Below are 15,977 nucleotides of genomic sequence, written 5' to 3'. Positions count from 1 at the left end.
TCTGGCTCTGTTGTAGACTAACTGATAGAGATTGATTGCTATAATTATTCAACAGCTCCATTATCGTTGCAGGATGGTAGCAGGCACACTAGAAGGGCTTTGTCTTTTTCTGTCTAGCAATTCCTGTCATTCAGCCCACTTTAGTTCATTCATCCAGAAAATCCCAACAGTCCCACAACTGTAGCATCTAATTATTTTCTTAAATAGCTCCAGGGTTTTCTCCTTCACTCCCCCACCTGGAAATCCATTCTTTGTGCTGATCAGTGTGTGTGCAAAAAACTTCCTGATATCAGTCTTACATTTACCTTTTAGTAGCTTGAACCCTTTGTCCAACTGCTGCAATTTAATTTAAAGTTTTACCATTTTTAATCACCTTAACTATCTTGTGTACTTCTAGATATGATCACCTCACAGACGCCTCCTTTCCAGGCTGAAAAGACAGCATTTCTCCAGTCTTTCCTTTTAAGTTAGCGCTACTACACTCGGGATCAGCTTTGTGGCTCGTCTCTGCACTGTCACTAGTGCTTCACTGTGTCCATTGTTTCTCAGTGACCAGAACTAGAAACAGTTCTCAAAGTGTGGTGCCACCAGAGCACTGTACACTTTATCATGACTTCTTCTGAGTTACGTTCTGCTGTTTTGGGCTATTTAGGTCAACATTCTATTGGATTTGTTGATTGCTGCTCCGTATTGGTTGGACATGTTGAATATTGAGCCTACGAAGATTGCTAGTTCTTTTTCAACTTCATCCTGGGCTATTTCAACCCCCATTCATGAAGTATCCGATCCCCTTCCTTTGTGCAGTGTTTTACACCTGTCTGCAATAAGTTTAAATCCGACACATCGATTTCCGAATCTCAGCTATGTTGCTGTGGAAGCTAGCTAGCAGAGGCCAAGTACCCCATCCCCTCCCCCCACAAGGAGGGAATTTTGGAAGCAGAGTCATCTCCAGGCTGCTTTTGTGTGTCTGTTACTGGCTGGTTCAGAGAGACATTGGCCGAGTCTCTCTAGCAGGTTAACAGCACATCATCTTCGGTGCAGGTGGAATATAACCGAGGGGAGGAGAAGATAAAGGTGGGAGAAAAAAAATTGAAGGTAAATGGAGGTTAGTTCCCTCTATGCTATACTCTTCCATCAAAAGCAATGACAACACCAAGCTATACAGTGAATTCACAGGATATTTCAGTGCTGAAAAAAGACAAACTTCTGTCCCTTCCCCAATAACCTGGATGAGACTAGTAGAAGCCAAGTTCAAATATCGTACAAACAATGACAGACAGGTAAAGACCCACTGGTCCATCAAGCCTGTCCCACACAATTGTTATACCGGTCTCGGTACCTTGTGTATCACAACATATACGCTCTCCACCCCACCCAAAACCATGTGATCTCCTGTAAAGGCAAAAAAAAAGATTTAATAAACCCAGGCCAATTTGGGGACAAAAATCTAGGAAATTCCTCTCTGGCCCATCTAGGCAATCGAAACTAGTCCAGGAGATCACCCTGGCTCTGAATTCCCTGCAGTACCTACCTTCTGTAAAAGGTGATCTCCGCCCCAGCCAGAAACAGGTCCAGTACTCACTTGAAGAAATTCAACAAATCAGCGTTCACTGCACAAGATGGCAGCCTGTTCCAGAGGTCCACTATTTTCAGAGAAAAGAGACACCTCCTGACATCTAACTTAGATCTGGCCGTATACAACTTAAATGTGTGACCTCTGGTCCTCCCTAACCTATTTCATTGGAACAAACTGTCAACTGGAACAAAATCTATTCCCTTCATCGTCTTATAAACCTCAATCAGATCCCCCCTAAATCTATGCTTCTCTAAAGTGTAGAGTCCCAACTCTTTTAGCCTATCTTGATAACTAAGATGCTTTAAATTGTGAATTAGTTGAGTGGCCCTCCTCTGTACCCTTTCCAAAGCCTCAATATCACCCACCATATGAGGAGACCAAAACTGGACACAGTATTCCAAGTGTGGCCTGTGTTATGTTCATAAATAAATAGACGTTTTCATTATGAACAGCTAGCTTGAGCTAGTCATTTATTCAGCCATGTGGACTAGTGTACAGGCATCCATCTTGACTACTGCCTTGTGGGTAGCCCACCACTAAACATACAGCTCCACCTAGTGTACCATTCTAGAATGGCATGTTACTGATCATTACATCCCCCTTCCTTAGAGGTTAAACAAAATCAATATCAATCAATCATAACGACATAAATATCTTCACAACAGTCAACACATTTTCAAAGCTTTACTTTATGAACTCTAAGCTTTTCATTCTTTTATTATAGTTTTCTTTGTACTCAAAGATTAAAGTCTATCAGGCTTTTTTACTTCATGTGTGGATCTTCTCAGCACAGGTAAGTCTGATGTGTTTTCATGAGAGCTGTATGTGTGTTTGTGTTAGATTGTTCTGGTGGTGAGTGACAAGATTCAGTTGCGGCATTGTCATCGATTTGCTCTTGGATAGTTTCTTGTGTTTTCAGGAGGGAACGGCGGTTCCTCCTGAGAATCTGTCCTTCCTCAGTTCTAACAGTGTATGACCTTGGTCCTATTTCCTCAAGAACTGTAGCTTTCCTGTTCCATGCATCTGGATCCTCAATCCTGACAACATCATCCCTTGTCAATGGTTTCAGAGTTTTGGATGACTTGTCATAGTTTGGTTTCTGTTTCAGCTTTAACAGTTGAAGTCTCTGTCTCAGTTCCTTACTCTGCTTTTCTTTTGCACAGCAGGGTAGCGTGGTACGCAACTTGTGACCCATTAGGAGCTCAGCAGGTGAAGAACCACAGTCTAAAGGGGAGGCTCGGTAGCTCAGCAGGGCGAGATAAGGATCAGACTTGCTTTCTATTGCTTTCTTCAGTGGCTATTTGAGAACTTGAACACCTTTCTCTGCCTTACCATTCGACTGAGCATACAGAGGACTGGATGTGATGTGTTGGAAGTCATAATGTGCTGCAAACTGTTGCCACTCCTTACAGTTGAAGCACGGACCATTGTCGCTAACGGCAATCCTGGGAATTCCATGTCTGGCGAAGATGGATTTAACATGCATTATGACACTGCTTGCTGATGTGCTTGAGAGCAGCACCATCTCAGGATAGTTAGAATAGTAGTCAATCACTATTAGATATTCTTTACCATTTAAATGAAAAAGGTCCATACCAACCTTTTGCCATGGTGCTGTTGGTAAGTCAGCTACTATCATTGGTTCCTTTGCTTGTTTGTTTTGGTGTTTCTGACATGTCTCACATATGCCTATCATGGTCTCAATGTCCTTATTTATGCCAGGCCAATAAACAGTGTCTCTTGCTCTTCTTTTGCATTTTTCAATTCCGAGGTGTCCCTCATGAATCCTTTTGAGCATGTCTTGACGTAAAGCCTGTGGAATGACTATTCTGTTCTGTTTTAGTAATAGTCCACTTGCGACACTTAACTCTGACCTGATGTGATAGTACTTTGGACAGGAACCTTTTGGCCAACCATGATGAATGTTCTCTATTACTGTTTGTAACACTGTATCTTTTACTGTTTCTTCTGCTATTTGCTTTGATTTTGTGTCTGACACGGGCAGCGCAGCAGTGACCATACTCACATGAACATCCACGTCTTCCTCAGTAGAGCTCACATGACTCATTGTGGGTGCTCGGGATAGTGCATCTGCTAACACTAGTGCCCCGATTTTTGGGCAGCTGTCGGGCGGCTTTTCAGGTGGCCGTGGTCCGAAAATCGCGGAAAAAGCGGGTCGGGACCCCCCCCGCCTGATTCCCCACCCCGTCCGACTTTCGGACCGCCGTTTCCACACGCCCCGCTTCAGTCCCGCCCGCCGCTGGTGGGACTGCTCGTCGGCACACTAATCACCAATGATCACCTTGTTAAGGACGATTTTCCAGTGCCGTTGCGACTTTGGGGCTTTCCCCACCTGAAACCCGCCTGCGGGGAACCCCGCCGATGAGAGCTGGCGTGAAAGCAGCTGGCTTGCTTGCTTGCAGCAGCAGGTCGCTGAGGGCTGAAGATATTTAAAGAGGCAGCATTTGCAGGCTGCAGGACCTTGTTGATCAAGGCTTGGGGGAACTATTTGAAGCCTTAGGAGCAGCTGCAGAAAGTTGGAGCCTCACGCACTTCTTCAGTGTGAGCTCCTGGGAAACCCCCCTCACCACCCTAACTCAGGACCTCCTCAACCGAGGCATCTGCTAGAAGCATGGGAGGCCTTTGGCACCTTCCCTTCCTGGCATTAGAGGATCTCCAACAGCAGAGGTGGCAGCAGCAGAACCAGGAACAGCAGGATGATTACCAGGAGCACCAGGCTGCTGCTCACTCACCTGAAGCTGCACAAGCCAGAAGGGGCCAGCGCTTGGAAGTGGCTTGAGAGCACCTTGCTGCGCTTTAGGGGGCCAGTGGACCCGTTTCTGCACTGGCAGTCCTACTCAGAAGGACTTCCATGAGGATCTGGTTTCTCTGTTCAACAGATGGCTAACGCTCCTCAAGAGATGTCATTCTCTTATGAGCACTCACCATGTTTTCCGTATGCTGGCAAGTTATCTCCTCCATGGAGGTTGCCAACCTTTCCATGGTGCTGCGTTCATGCACCAATGACTCCACAAAGGCTCTGCTCATGGTCGCTATGGACTCCTCCATTTGCTCCACACTCGCAGCGACCCTGGAGACAAAACCTGCCAGAAACTCCTGTATCTGTGCATGGAGATCCATCACCTCTTCTCTTGCGGATGGACCCAGAGGCAGAGGGTCGAGATGCAGCGCAGCTGAGCTGAGCTGGCAGAGCCCTGCGCCCTCCGACGAGGACTCTCCACTGCTGTCCCTGTCTCCAGAATCTGCTGAGGCTCACTTGTCAGCTGCGAAACACCAGGTGACAACACTACTCTATGTCCCAAAGGTCCCCCCGAGGTGTGAGTGTCTGCGCTGGAGCTGGGTGCGCTTACTTCTGCTGACGCTGCACCCTCAGAGGTTGGAGCTTCCTCTGAGGAGTCTGGCTGCACAGCCTCTTCCTCCTCCACAGTGAGGATGGGGGCTCTGGATGGTACTGTGGGGGAGTAAAGGAAGGAGTTACAGATGTAATGCCAAGGTTCCTCTGGTGACTCCCAGCGAGTTGGCATCTGCTGACACCTGCATCCATGCAGCATTGGTCTCAGTGGGAGGCCTCTTCCTCCCTGACCTAGGGAAGAGGACCTCCCTGTGGGCCCTAACCCCATCCAATAAAGCCTGCAGTGAAGCCTCGTCGAATTTGAAGGCAGCTCGGGGTCTGGCACTGGCCACAGCTGCTGCAGGCTCCTCTACCATCCTGTATGGTTCATTTGGAAGCCTTCAGAGGATGCAGTGCTTGCCATGAACCTTGAAAGCACCACGAATGATGACATCATACTGTGGGGATTTCTGACTCGATTTAGACAATTAGCAAGGCTTCCCACATGCTGGGAATTAATTGGCCAATTGAGGGAAAATTGCGTGGGGCTGGCTGACACTTTTTTAAGTGTGTCAGAAACCCCACATTCGGGGAAATCCACCCATTTCCCACACAAGCCGAAATCGGGGCCTATGTGTTTGCCTGGTGTGTAGATCAGTTCAAAGTAATGTCTTTGCAGCCTCATCATGAGTCGTTGAATCCTTGGAGACATCTCATTCAGGTTTTTTTTTATGATGGCAACCAGTGGGCAGTGGTCTGTCTCAACTGTGAAGGTGGGAAGTCCATATATGTAGCCATGAAACTTTTCTAGTCCAACTACCAAACCTAGACATTCCTTTTCAATCTGGGCGTATCGACACTCAGAATCAGTCATAGACCTGGAGGCATAGGCAACAGACTTCCAATCTTCACCCTCCGCTTGTAACAAGACCGCGCCTAGGCCATCTTTTGATGCATCCGTTGACACTTTGATTCTCTTTGTTGGGTCAAAGAAGGTGAGTACAGGTGTGGTTGTCAGCACTGTTTTGAGGTTCATCCACTCTTGTTCATGTCTTTCTGTCCATGCAAACTCATTTGTTTTATGTAGCAGGTCTCGCAGACAGGCTGTCTTGGCTGACAAGTTAGGAATGAATTTTCCAATGAAGTTTATCATCCCCATGATGCGTAGCACTCCTTTTTTGTCAGTGGGTCGGGGCATTTTGAGTATGGCGTTTACTTTTTCCATATCTGGCTCTATTCCTTTACCAGATAGATTATCTCCTAGGAAAGTGACTTCCTGGACGCCAAACTGACACTTGGCTTTGTTGAGCTTCAGTCCATTCCGGCGTATGCTCTGTAGCACTTTAGTCAGTCTCTCATTGTGTTCTTTCAGTGTGAAGCCCCAGATGATGATGTCATCAACATAGACCCGAACTCCTTCCAGACCTTCAATTATGTGTTCCATCGCTCTATGAAAGATTTCAGATGTAGATATTATCCCGAAAGGCATTCTGAGGAAACAATACCTGCCAAATGTTGTGTTGAAGGTACAGTATTTGGTGCTCTCTTCATCCAGTTTTAGTTGCCAAAATCCTTGTGAGGCATCGAGCTTTGTGAAGTATCTGGCACCTGACATTTCACTGGTGATTTCTTCTCGCTTGGGAATCTGGTAGTGTTCACGTTTTATGTTTGCATTTAAGTCCTTTGGATCCATGCATATTCTTAGATCATTGTTCTTTTTCTTTACACATACCATGGAGTTAACCCAGTCTGTTGGCGCTTCGACTTTCCTGATGACTCCTAGTGTGGTCATTCTGTCCAGTTCTTTCTTGAGCTGGTCACGCAGGGGTGCTGGAACTCTCCGTGGAGCATGTACCACTGGCTGAGCATCCTCCTTTAGCTGGATCTTGTAAGTGAATGGTAGAACTCCAAATCCTTTGAACACATCCTGGAAATTACTCACTACAGAATCCACCGAGTCATCTGGTCTGCTTATGGCACAGTTTATACGGTAGACTTTCTTGACTAGTTCTAAGTCCTCACAAGCTTTGTCACCTAATAGTGAATCAAGTCCTTCAGCCACAACAGAAAACATGAGATGATGCACTTTGTCTTTGACTGTCACTTTAAGTCTGCATACACCTAAGCTATCTATTTTCTGTCCATTATAGTTCTTCAGTAGTACTGACTTTTTCTGTATTTTGGGCTTTTCTTTCATATTTTTAATGTCACTCATACTGATTAAGTTTGCTTTTGCCCCAGTGTCTAGTTTCAATGTAACTAATGCTCCATTTACCCGAAGTGGCATCATCCATTTGTCCTCTTTTACTGCATTAACTTTATGTTCAGCATTGTCCATTCCTGAGGGCTGCACATTTTCTGTATCCTTTTCTATATTGTCACATGACACCATTCCTACAAAAAATGTCTCACTTAAATCAGTGTCCTCAATCACATTGACTTGTTGCCCTTTCTTTGTTTTCACTTTTGAAAAGCATTGTTTGGCAAAGCGATTCTTTCCATGACATTTTGTGCACAGTTTTCCAAACGCTGGGCATTGTCTTGACTGGTGCTGGTAACCACAGCGTTTACAATTAAAAATTCCATCCTCCGATTGCTTTGCATTTCTGTTCTGCCCACGTTTCTTCCTCTTGTAGAACACAGCACCGACAGCAACACAGTCACTCATTACAGTCGCATCATTATTATTTTCACTGAAAGTCTTTGCGTGCTGCCGAGCTAACTCACTGGCATGGCATATTTTCACAGCATCCTCCAATGTTAGTTCGGTTTCTCTCAACAAACGTTCCCTGACTTTCTTATCATGAATACCAAACACAATCTGGTCACGAATCATGGATGATTTCAGTTCAGAGAAATTACATGTCTGTGCTTTCAGTTTCAGATTGGTCACAAAGCTATCAAAAGTCTCATTTTGCTGCTGTGTCCGTGAACGGAACACGTACCTCTCATAGGTCTCGTTCTTTTTGGGAGAACAATGTGTATCAAACTTCTTTAGCACATCGTCCATTTTTTCCTCTGTCCTCCTCTTGATCAAATACAAACGTATTAAATACCTCTATCACCTGTGGGCCTGCAACCATGAGCAGTAACGTTATTTTCCTTGCGTCTGGCTTCGTACCCAACCCGATGGCAGCAATGTAGAGTTCGAATTGTTGTTTGAACGTCCGCCAATTGCAGTCAACATTCCCCGTGAGTTTCAAACCCTCCGCTGGCTTCAAATTCGCCATGTCGCATTTCACAATATTCAGCAGATATTACCACTTCTGGTACCATGTTATGTTCATAAATAAATAGACATTTTCATTATGAACAGCTAGCTTGAGCTAGTCATTTATTCAGCCATGTGGACGAGTGTACAGGCATCCATCTTGACTATTGCCTTATGGGTAGCCCACCATTAAACATACAGCTCCACCTAGTGTACCATTCTAGAATGACATGTTACTGATCATTACAGCCTGACCAAAGATTTGTACAAGGACAAAATAGTATGCTTTGTCTTATAATCAATTGTCCTATGGATAGACCTCAACACCCTATTTGCTCTAGCTATCGCTTCATGGCATTGCTCATGTACTTTTAAAGATGTATGCAGTAGAATGCCCAAATCGCTTTCTATCTCCACCATCTTTAATGTTTTACCCTGAAGGGTGTATGAATGTTGAGCATTTGCCCTGCCCACATGCATAACACTGAATTTATCCAAATTATACATCAGCAAATTTGAAGATCCAGATCATTAATAAAAATAGTAAATTGCAACGGTCCCAACACCAATACCTGCGGGACACCACTGGTGACTGGTCTCCAAACGTATCCAAACATATCCAAATCCATCTATAGCTACTTTTTGCCTATGTCCTACCAGCCAGTTCTCAATCCTGCTCAATACATTACCACTAATACCAAAGGCTTTGATCTTTTGGGGAAGCCTTTTGTACAAGCACCTTATCGAAAGCTTTTTGGAAATTTAAGTAGACAATGTCTGCTGAACTTCCCTCATCCACCAACTTTGTAACTTCTTCAAAAAATATAATTAGATTTGTAAGACATGACCTTTTTATGAAGCCATGTTGGGTGTCCCTAATATTCCTCATCTTATCCAGGCATTCATATATTACATTCCTAATGATTCTCTCAAGCATCTTACTGATGTCAAACTAATGGGCCTATAGTTACCTGGGTCCATCTTGTCACTTTTTTTTTTAAAGATGGGACTACATTAGCCTCCTTCCAGTCTACAGGAACCATTCCAGAGTGCAGTGAGCTATTAAAAATACAGGCTAGGGGCTCGTACAGCACATGGCCCATCTCCCTGAGGATCCTCGGGTGGATATCATCTGGCCTGGCTGCTCTATCTATTTTCAGGTTCTCAATTCTTTCTAAAACATTATGTTAATACTAGTTTTGTTAGTAACATTATTAAATTCTGATACAAAAAGAAAATACTGCAGATGCTGGAAATCTGAAATAAAAACAGAAAATGCTGGAGAAACTCAGCAGGTCAGGCAGCATCTGTGAAGAGAGAAACAGAGTTAACGTTTCAGGTCGATGACCTTTCGTCATAACTGGAAAAAAGCAGCAAATGGAACAGATTTTTAAGCAAGTTTAGGGGCTGGGAAATGGGGGAGGGGATGAAAGAACAAAAGGGAAGGTCTGTGATTGGATAGAAGGCAGAAGAGGTTAAGAGACATTAAGAGATAGTCAAGGCAAAAGGAGATGGTAATGGGACAGGTTAAGAAACAAAGGATGGCTCTAGATGAAGTGTAAATTGTGCTGGCTATTAAATTCTAACAGTTGAGCATCATCTTCAAGGGTGAAGGCTGATGCAAAGTAATCATTTAATATTTCCGCCATACCGAGTGAGCCCTTTGTAACCTGTCCTTGAACATCCTTCAATGGCCCAGTACAGTCTTTGAAAGATCTCAGGCTCTTCACATAACTGAAAAAGCTTTTCCCATTGCTTCCACAGTTGTCTACGATACTTTTTTCTGTTAGCCTTTTTGCTGATCTTATAGCAGCCTTCGGTTTCTTTAGTTGTTCCTTGTACTCAACTCTGTTTAATTGAGTATTAAATGTCTTTAATTTATCGAAAGATTTCTGTGTGCATCTGATTTGTCTTTGTACATAATGGGCTCGAATTTCACAGGGCCGTGGAGATGGGAATGGAGGTGTGTGGGGGGTTAAAATTGCAAAAAGTGGCGGGCGGGGTTAAAATTGCAAAAAGTGGCGGGCGGGCCCAACCCCGCCTCCAAGCAATTTTCAAGAAATCGTGTTTACTGCTCCCATTTCCGTCCCGCCTCCAAGATGCGGAATAGGCCCTTAAGGCCCTTAACAAGCACTAAATTGCCTCTATTATCCCATTTTGAAAGGCTTTTGTGATTTTAACCCTTTTCCCACGTGACGCACGACTGCTCTGAAACACGACGGTGAAACCTGGCAGGAGCACAATTGGATTGCTGACTATTAGCTGCAGCTCCACCATTAAATAGGATATTTGATCAGCCATCATTTGCAGGTGGCAGGACTTTGTTGTCTCAGGTCTGGGGGAACTTTTAGAAGGCATAACCACAGCTGTGGAAGTTTGGAGCCTGACACCCATCTCCAGTGTGACCTCCTGGGAAACTCCTCTCACCACCTTGACTGAGCGCTTCCTCAACTGAGGCATCTCCCAGAAGCATGGGAGCCATTTATTTCCTTCCCTTCTGGGCATCAGATGAGGACGAAGACCAGCCGCGGCACCAGCAGAACCAGGAACAACAGCAGCACCAACATCAGCAGCAACAACAGGAGCGCCAGGGTCTCCAGAACCGTCGTGGTTTGCTGTGCACTTCACAACATGGCACAGCGTCGTGGCTGTATTAATTTCTTTGTGGGTTCAATGATGAGACATTTATGAAAGAGAATGACTTTTAATCTAAAGCTTGTTCAACTCTTTTATACAGCTTTTACAGGAGACACGATGCTTGTGATGCATCTAGAACGAAACTGAAACTAAACCAAACTGCTTGTCTCTCACATGACCTCTGCTGGTCAGGCATAAGTAATCAATACATGCAAACATGCTATTAAGGCATCATAATCGAACAGGCAAATAACATCACTATTTGCTGATATCATTACATCTCCCTTTCTTAAAACAAAAGTATTTTACTTTTAACTAACAACATGTTTTCTTTGTATTAATCTGCATTTTAACTGTAACACTTAATGAACTTACATTATCATTATCATGATCGAGGTTTTTTAACCTTGCTTTGTGTGTTCACATGAACTATGTCAATACACTAGAACTTGAAGAAAGAATAAGATAACATTACTTCCTTCTATAACAATAGTCCTTAAATTTGCTCAATGAGTCTCTCAGGAGGCTTCACGTGCCTTGAGGATTTTCTGATTGATTGTCCTTGAATCTGAGTTGTTGCCTCAGATGATTGGTTCTCAGCTGTGTGATCAGGTTGTTCAACAGTATCAGTCTCTTGACCTGCTGTGGCTGGTCCCATGAGAAGACCTCGACAATTTCTTCTCAGAACAGCACCCTCATCTGTCTGAATGGTGTATGATCTTGGTTGAACTTCACTCAGGACAGTTCCCTTCTGAGTCCATGTGTTTGTTTTGTCTTTGAACCTTACTTGGTCACCAGTGTGGAGTTCAGGTAGGTTTTGTGTTCCTCTGTCATAGTAGTACTTTTGCTTTTCTTTCTGTTGTTCTTTGAACTTCCTCACTTTCTCCCCCTCTTTTGTTTTCAGGAGGTTCTCCGGGATGGGTAGGTTTGACCTTAGCCGACGTCCCATCAGGAGTTGGGCTGGTGACATACCACACTCGAGCGACGTTGTGCAGTATACAAGCATGCTCTGGTAGAAGTCAGTTCCACTGTCTTTTGCCTTGTACATCAGTCTTTTCACTGTCTGAACCGATTTTTCCACTAGACCATTGGACTGTGGAAAGTGAGGACTTGACGTTGTGTGGACAAAGTCCCACTCTTTGGCAAAGTGTCGGAAACTTGCATTGTAAAACTGGGGTCCGTTGTCTGTGAAGACCTCGCTTGCCATGCCACGTCTGGAGAATATGGCTTTCATACATGTTATCACAGCATCTGCAGTGGTGGTGTACAGTCTACAAACCTCTGGATACAGGGAGTAATAGTCTGTGACTACAAGATAGTCCTTCCCTTGACATATGAATAGGTCAGCGCCTACCTTCTGGTAAGGTCTGTCTGGCGCTGGGTGTGGCTTTAGTGGTTCTACCGGATTGCTTGCTTGATATTTCAGGCATATTGTGCAGTTTGACACCTCATTTGTCACATCTTGGTTGATTCGTGGCCAGTACATCACCTCTCGTGCTCTTTTCTTACACTTTTCGATTCCCAGATGTCCTCCATGGATCTTTTTTAACATCTCTTTTCTCAGACTCTTTGGGATAACTATTTTACTTCCTTTGTAGATGATGTCTTCGACCACTGATAGTTCCGCCCTGCAGTTCCAGTACTCTGCCATGTCAGGTGAGCAGTCTTGCTTCATGTTGGGCCATCCATCCAAGATGCTTTTCCTCAGTCGTCTCATTGTTTCATCTTTGTTTGTCTCAGTCTTTATGAGCTCCATTTTTGCATCTGCTATGGGCAGTGCACTTGTGATCATGTCCACGTAGGTGTTCACTTTTTCATCCATTGTGGTGTTTGCGGGCTCACTTGGGTCAACAGCTCTGGACAACGTGTCTGCTGTATACATCAGCTTACCCGGTGTGTACGCAACATTCAGTGTATAGCGTTGCAGCCTGATCATCATTCTTTGTATTCTAAGCGGACAGCCATTTAGTGGCTTTTGGAACAATGCAATCAAGGGCTTATGGTCAGTCTCTACACTGATTGCTTGTCCTGCCACAAACTGGTGAAATCTTTCACAGGCGTATGTGATGCTGAGCAGCTCCTTTTCTATTTGAGCATATCGCGTCTCCGCGTCTGTCATTGAGCGCGATGCATATGCAATAGGTTGCCAGTAGTCATATTGTTGCAGAAGAACGGCACCGAGCCCACTCTGTGATGCATCTGATGATATCTTGATGGGTCTCGCTGGGTCATAAAACCTTAGAACTTGTTCCTCTGTGAGCAGTTTCTTTAGATCGCTCCATGACTTCTCACGCTCATGATTCCATTCCCATTCTATGTTCTTTTCAGTTAGTCTTCTCAGTGGCGCCATCTTTTCTGAGAGATTCGATATGAATTTACCCATGTAGTTGATCATTCCATTAAACCTCTGCACGTCCTTTTTGCATTGTGGCTTTGGCATATTCTCAATGGCGGACACCTTTCTGGGATCTGGTCTGATGCCCTCACTGCTAAGGATATCTCCCACGAATGTCAGTTCTGTCACCCCGAGCTGGCATTTCTCTCTATTCAGCTTCAGGTTTGTTTTCCTTGTTGCTTCCAGCACTTTTTTCAGTCTCTCGTCATGCTCAGTTCTCGTGGTTCCCCATACTATGATGTCATCCATTGATGTATCAACTCCCTCCAGGTGCTCATAGATCATATGGATTGTTTTGTGATACACTTCAGGAGCTGAGGCAATGCCAAATGGTAACCTTAGGAATCTGTATCTGCCAAATGGACTGTTGATCATGCACAGTCTTGAACTTGCTTCGTCCAGATTCATCTGCCAAAATCCTGATGATGCATCTAACTTGCTGAAATATTTTGCATTTGCAAACTGTGCCATGATTTCCTCACGTGTAGGAAGCTTGAAGTGCTCTCTCTTTATTGCTCTGTTTAGATCTCTTGGATCCAGGCAAATTCTGAGCTTTCCATTCTTTTTGTCCACTACGACGAGGGAACTCACCCACTCAGTTGGCTCATCTATCTTCTGAATCACGTTCAGGCTTTCCATCCTGTCCAACTCTGCCTTCAGTTGCTTTTGAAGAGCAAATGGAAATTTTCTGCATGGATGTATGACCGGTGTCATACTTTTATCTACTCTGATCGTGTGTTCTCCTGGAATGCAGCCTAGACCCTTAAATAGGTCTTTGTACTCTTTCATGAGTTCATCATAGACTGTCTCTCCTTCGCTTTCCACAATGAGGACTCTCTTTACCAGGTTCAGTCTCTCACAGGCTTTTAAACCTAGTATGGCTTGCACATCCTTTGGCACCACGATTAATGCTAGCGTGTGCTCTCTGTCCTTGTGTGTTACTTTGACAATGCATCTTCCTTTCACTGGTATATCAGTACCTGAGTATCCTGTCACTTTCACTTTGATTCCATGTATCTTTGGTCTGGGTCTAATTTTCTTAAAATCAGTCTCTGATATCACATTAACTTGTGCTCCAGTATCCAATTTAAATGGAATGTGTATGTCATTCACTTTTAGTGTCAACATCCAGTCTCTTTCTTCTTTTTTGTTTTCAGACACAACATCTACATAGAACTCCTCTATGTCACTTTCATCCACTGCATGGACCTTGCTTTGTTGCACTTGGCTCTTGCAGCAACGGGCATAATGGTTGTTTTTGTTGCAACTATTGCATGTTTTACCATATGCTGGACATTTTTTTGGTGGATGCTGTGTACCGCATCGACTACATGTCTTTCGATTGTCCCTTTCATTTTCGTTCGCTGGCCACGCCTCTTTTTTCACATTGGCGCTCTTTTTGTTAAACGGTTTATGTCCGTTCATTCCCACTGCATCCACGTTGCAGCTATTGTCACTGAACAGCTCCTTTGCCTGCAACTTCACAGTCTCTGTAGCCCTACACAGTGCTATGGTTTTTCCCAGGTCTAGATCGTGCTCTCTTAGCAGTCTTTCCCTTAGACCATTAGCTGGAATACCACACACCAGTCTGTCTTTTATCAGCGAGTCTGTCAGTCCCCCAAATTCACATGTTTTGCTTCGGTTTCTCAGTTCAGTCACATACTGATCAATAGTCTCACCCATTTTCTGAACACATGTGAAAAATCTGTGCCTCTCAAACGTCACGTTACATTTAGGTATGCAGTAGGCCTCAAACTGTTCCATTATTTTATCTAACTTCATTTTGTCTCCATCAGCAGCAAATGTGAAGTTATTATACACCTCCAGCGCTTCATCACCCACGACATGTAAGAACACTGACGATTTCTTATTATCACTTTTCCGGTCAGCTCCGATTGCCGCTAAATACAACTCTACACGTTGTTTGAATCTCCTCCAATTTTCAGCCACATTACCTGTCAACTGAAGCGTCGTCGGTGGGAGTAAACCTTCCATTTTTCACTTCGTTAGCTATTCTCTAATGGTAAGTAATGATGTTCTCTTTTGGCTTGCTAATCTGTGGAGAGCTGATTTAACTTCAGATTTTTCCTCTTCATCTCTTTCAATCACTTCTGACACCATGTATTAATTTCTTTGTGGGTTCAATGACGAGACATTTGTGAAAGAGAATGACTTTTAATCTAAAGCTTGTTCAACTCTTTTATATAGTTTTTACAGGAGACACGATGCTTGTGATGCATCTAGAACGAAACTGAAACTAAACCAAACTGCTTGTCTCTCACATGACCTCTGCTGGTCAGGCATAAGTAATCAATACATGCAAACATGCTATTAAGGCATCATAATCGAACAGGCAAATAACATCACTATTTGCTGATATCATTACAGTGGCTAGCAGATTCCTGAGGACCAAGTGGCTCCTCACATATCCTCCTCAGATAAGGAGGAGGAGGAGGAGGAGGAGGAGGTGGAGGAGGAGAGCGAAAACGAACATCTTGCAGAGGCCCATCAACCAGCGGCAGCAGTACGCGAGAACATTGCTGCCCGGGATGCAAGGAACGCATTCATCTTGGCCAAATTTGCTTAGCCAAGATGAATATGGGTTCAAATCTCACCACGGCAGCTGGTGGAATTTAAATTCAATTCAATTTATTTCTGGAATTAAATGTTAGTCTTAGTAATGGCGACCATGATACCATTGTCAATTGTTGTAAAAACCCATCTGGTTCACTAATGTCCTTTAGGGAAGGAAATCTGCCGTCCTTACCTGGTCTGGCCTACATGTGACTCCAGACCCACAGCAATG

Source organism: Somniosus microcephalus, chromosome 14 (assembly GCF_052327205.1).
Source record: "Somniosus microcephalus isolate GS21.2 chromosome 14, FLI_Smic_1.0, whole genome shotgun sequence".
Taxonomy (NCBI): domain Eukaryota; kingdom Metazoa; phylum Chordata; class Chondrichthyes; order Squaliformes; family Somniosidae; genus Somniosus; species Somniosus microcephalus.
The sequence above is the reverse complement of the archived record's forward strand: the minus strand, read 5'-3'. Positions refer to the sequence as shown.